We start from the raw sequence: 5,629 nt of genomic DNA, 5'->3' as shown, positions 1-5,629 counted from the left end.
ACACTGCACAGGAGTGAATGAGGAGACAGGGAGGGGTTCTCACTGTGAAGACACCGGGGCAGCGCAGACACACCACTTCCGGTCTCAACCCAGTATAAAATCTGATGCAGACACAAATAGCTTCTGTTCTCTGGATGATAAATTCCACGTAGTCATGTTTGTCACAATGGAGACTTATCATAGTGTTTTCTGTGCCTGAAGCTCCTGAAAACAATTACAAACTGGAAACCAGTGAAAGAGCTGGACTTCATATCAGGGCTGTTCAACTCATCCTCATATGCAGGGCCGGATTAACCTGTTTGGAGGTCCCATTGTAAAATTAAGATGCTGTCCATATTGACGTCCAACCCTCCCAACAATTACACGTCCTTTCCACTAGTGCTACATGTCACTGTTGAACAATAAATCTGTTTCAATGTATGCACATCAACTACTGGTTTGGGTTAGAATTACTGGTCTACTTTGTTAATTGTATAGAATAAATAGAAACAGTCACAGTTAAAAAAAGAAAGAAAAAAAAAGAAGAAGTTGCATGTCAGTTTGAAACAGGAAACAAACAATGCTCTCCTGTATCTGATGTTTTGTTGACCTGTCCATCAGACAGCCTCTCTGTGTGGATTTTGTCAGTAGATCCAATCATCCTTGACCTTGACTATAATTACAGTGGACGCTAGAGGGCTTTGTCACTTGAACATTAACACAATTCTTGAAACAACTGGTGCCATTATTTGTCTTTGATGGACCATCTCACTCAGCATTATACACGACTGCTCCAGTTTATGGGACACAGAAAGCAACAGGTACTACTTTACACAAGGTTTCCTGTGTGTCAGTTAATTTATGGTAATTTGGTTCAGCACAAGTTTATTTAAGAATAAGGACCATTTTCTACAACTTTCCCTTTCAAGGCACATTCAGCCTTGTCACGACTTTCTTAGCTTAATTTTTTTTAGTATTTTTTTTCCAAAATGCAGAATCTTAAAACAATATTTTGAATCCCACACACTAAAGTCGGGCTGGCTGAAGGAAAACGTTTTAACAATAATAGTGGACCCACAGTTGGGTTAGGGTTAGGGTTATCATTTGTATCATTTTTTTATTTGATCTTATTTTATGTATCTCAATTTATGATGAATGAAAGGATGAATTTATGGTGAAACTGTTGCATTCTGGAGTGAAGGGAAACTTGTATGATGCTGCATCACATTTTCTCCATCAGAAGGGCACTTATCACATTTTCCTGCCCCATAGGGACATCCAAGAGGGCACTTTTCTGCACCAGTGAGACGCCTTTAAGGTCCATGGCTGGAATCAAACCGGGGACGTAGCAGCTGTATGGTATAAACACAAACACTGAGCCACAGGGTCCTCTATATCTCCCCTTTTACTTTGATTGATGTTTTTATGCATTTCTTTACCTTTGAATACCTCTGTGACGTAATCATTCTGTACGACTTGCCTTATCTTGCCTCACACAGATCAAGATGTGCTTTAGTGTCCAAACACATTAACTCAAATAATCTCAAACCACAAAGAGTCTGTCATATCCATGCTCTTATTTTCTTCAAGTAATGTGGACTGAAAGCCACATATAACAAAGTGCAGAAATGTGAATTCAAATTGGTCAAATGATTTGATTCCTAAATGTTTCTCAGCCAGTGTGATCAGCTGTTGGCCTCTGGCCACACACACACACACACACACACACACACACACACACACACACACACACACACACACACACACACAATTCTTTCTAAGTTTTCTGTCACCCTGTTGAAGCAGTGAGGTTGGTGATGATGATGATGGTCACACAGGTCACTGTCCAACAACAGGAGAACAGACCGACTGGTCAAAACTGTCACCCCAGTCGACTGTCACATTCAACCTCAGCAAGGAGGCAAGGGAACCCTTTTTAGGACGGACAGCAGAGCTGAGATTATGAATATAAAAACAAACTAAATGTGATTTATTGTTGCTCCCACACTAATGTGTTCTCCTACATTGTGTCTAGTTTTAGCATTTATAGTGTCCAATGTGCCTCCATGCACACTTTCTTTGATTTAAGATGCCTCTGTGAATTAAACCCACCCACACAGAAGTAAGAGTTCCCATTGGTCAGAACAGGAAGGTCCTTTCAGCCTATGGAGCCTATGGAGGACATTTGGAGGCTCCTTGCTGAGGTTGAACGTGACAGTCGACTGGGGTGAGAGTTTTGACCAGTCGGTCTGTTCTCCTGTTGGACAGTGACCTGTGTGACCGTCATTTATTCCACACATAATAAAGCAGAAGAAATAATTATTTAGAAATAAATCTGCAACAAACAGCTGCTTGATAATCCAAAGCAAACCTGAGTCTGAAAACAGGGATCAGACGCAGGGATGTCGAGGTCGAGTGTTTGTCTCTTCCTTTCTGGTTGCTTTGTGGATCTGGTGGATTTTAGGCTGACTCACCATCAAAGGCCCTGGAGCGTTTGGACAGGGGGACCACTCAGAGGGAGAGGTCCTCCATGAGGGTTTCCTCTGTATCTGACAGCCAATCCTGAGGACGAGTTTGTCCTGCAATGGACAGTTTGGCCATAGAGTTGTGAGCGCCATCACAGACTCAAAATACTGAAAGACGGAATATTTGGACACTTGCTAAGATCAATCGTCATTTTAACATTAAAAAAACACATGAAAAAAACGAAAGGGTTTCCGCTTTAATGACTGTCAACAGGTCAGTGGGCTCTTCACGTGGCTTTCATTGCATTAACATTGTTGTGTTCATCAAACATTTCAACCAGTAATTTAGATTTTGTCTTTGAGAAGTCTTGGGATTTATTTGTGCCGATACACACATAAATCACTACATTTAGTAAACTTAATTTACATTTTCTTTGTTTCTGTGACATTTTCTGGCATCAAAGTTGTGAAGATGAGAAATGACGAACACAGTGTCAGGAAGCTTCCTTCCTCCTCCCCTTCCCTGTGTTCTCTGTACTTCCTGTACCCCTCTGTGTCATGCCAGTTTCATGCCCTGTGTTTGCCATTGTGTGTGTGTGTGTGTGTGTGTGTGTGTATCTATACTGGGTGTTTCCTGCAGTTTCACCGCATCTGCATCCCACCGCCAATCAGCCAGCACAGCTGCAGCCAATCATCTACCACGGGATAAAAACTTGGATCTCCTCACTCACGTCTCGACCAGTTTGCTAGCTATTGCTGCCTTGTCTGTATGACTGAAATCATATTTTCTTTGTGCTTCAGGATCACCTCCTCTTGTCTCAAATCTGCTACCTCTTCTCAGCTCTAGTCCTCCATGTGTAGAAACCGCTGACGCCCTTCATCTACTTGCCCCCTCCTCAGCTGGATCAACTTGGATCATCTCCCAGTGAACATTATCCAAATTTTGCAACAATAAATGACATCAACCATTCACATTCTCCTTTGTCTGTGTTCTGCATCTGGAGTCAATATGGACTCCATAGACACAGATTCAGAGAATCACAGAATCCACGTCACTCTGTTCCACCAGGGTGCTCAGGTTGGCCAAAATGAGCTAATCCTTCAGTTCTGGAATGGGTTAAATGAACAATTGAAGGATGAATTAGCTACTTGAGATGAACCTGCTAATTGTGATGCTCTTGTCTCTCTAGCTGTTTGGGCGAATGCCCAGCTGTGTGAATGAAGCTGCAAGGAGTGGCTAAGATGGTCTCTACCCTCCTCTTCTTCCTCCTCTCGAGCACACCTTCCTACTCCTCCCAGCTCCCAGCAAGCTGTCTCCGCCTCGGTGAGTCTCCAGCCCGAGCAGGAGCCCATGTAGCTGTGGTGGACATGGTTATCTCCAGCCTGCATTTCTTAACCACCTGTTCCTTGTGGCCCAAAGTCTAGGCTCATCTGCAAATATGGGGGTAGCCAAACCGTGTTTACAGTCCCATCACAATCCAGAACACAAATTCCTGTTACACTCTGTCAGTTATCGCTGTCCATTAGTGCTCTTGTTGACTCTGTTGCAGAGGAGAATTTACTAGATGAACACTTACTGTAGCTCACTGGTCTGGTATCCCTCTTGAGCCCCTTGACTCTCCTCTCTGAGTTAAGACTTTAGATGGCTGTTTACTAGCCTGTGTCACATACACCATACTATGCCGGTCTCCCTAATCATTGCCAACCAAGGGTCACACAAGGTCATACAGTTCCAAATCACATCAGCCCCCATACTCCCATTCTGTTAGGTCACCCCTAAATAACACTCCACAATACCCATATAGATTTGTCCAGGGGCAGCATAATTGATTGGTCGCCTCGCTGTCATTCCACCTGTTTCCAGTCCGCCCTGCATTCCCCCTAGTGACCATATGCCTTCTCCTAGCATGGAGGCCCCTGACTTGTCTACCATACCCCCTGAATATCATGATTTGGTTCCAGTCCTTAGTCAAGACCACGCTTTCTCCCTACCTCCACACTGACTATATGACTGTGCTATAGATCTGCTTTCTTGAGCCCCCTTGCTCATTAGCAGACTGTAACAACCTCTCATGTCCTAAAAGAGAGCATGGAGACTGGTCAGTTTTTGGGGTTTGCCAACTTCAACTTCTAGAAGTATTATCAACTTCTATGACTCACCAAGTGTTTCACCTGCATGGGATTACATTAGGCTGCACGGTGGCGCAGCAGGTAGTGTGCGTGTCTCACAGCAAGAAGGTCGCCGGTTCGATTCCCGGGTCGGGCCTTTCTGTGTGAAGTTTGCATGTTCTTCCCGTGCATGCGTGGGTTCTCTCTGGGTACTCCGGCTTCCTCCCACAGACCAAAAACATGCTCATTAGGTTGATTGGTGACTCTAAATTGCCCCTATGTGTGAGTGTGAGTGTGAGTGTGAATGGTTGTGTGTATGTGCCCCGGCTGGCGACCAGTCCAGGGTGTACCCCGCCTCCCGCCCATTGACAGCCGAGATAGGCTCCGGCCCCCCCGCGACCCCGAAAGGGATAAGCGGCATAGAAAATGGATGGATGGATGGGATTACATTGTGTCAGACCCTGGCCCTCAGTTTGAGTTGCAAGTCTGGAGGGCTTTCTGTCAAGCACTAGAGATTGCTAAGTCTGCCCTTCTTTACTCTACCCGTATACACACCAGATCAGAAAGTTTGATTATCCACTTGCAACATTCCTCTCCTTGCTTTATCGTTCCCTTTCCTATTGAAGGCATTATCAACCAGCAAAACGTACTCTCCCTGAGTCCGTGAGAGTTCATCCCACCCTCCATGTATCACAAAATAAATCAGTCTCTTCCATCCATCTGTATAGCCGCCATTTGTCCATTATTTTCAGCTAACTATTTCAACTACATATCCACTACTTTTATCAAGGTGTTTCAACCATTTCTTCATTACTTTAGCATATTTTAACCACTCCATTACTTTTAGCTCCTTGTTTCAATTCATCACTTCTAGCTAACTATTTGAAGTGTTTACCTAATTCTTATTTTACACCAAGCTGTGTGTAAGCTGTGACTGTGCCTCCATAGGACTTTTGTTACAGCCTATTTGTATAAAGTTGTTGGCAATCCAACTGCAGATAAAATGTATTGTAAGGTATTTCACCCGTGTATTTGATATGTAGTGGTAAAGTGCTCTGCTCTGCAAAGCACCAAAT

This window comes from Chaetodon trifascialis, chromosome 17, assembly GCF_039877785.1.
Source record: "Chaetodon trifascialis isolate fChaTrf1 chromosome 17, fChaTrf1.hap1, whole genome shotgun sequence".
Lineage (NCBI taxonomy): Eukaryota > Metazoa > Chordata > Actinopteri > Chaetodontiformes > Chaetodontidae > Chaetodon > Chaetodon trifascialis.
The sequence above is the reverse complement of the archived record's forward strand: the minus strand, read 5'-3'. Positions refer to the sequence as shown.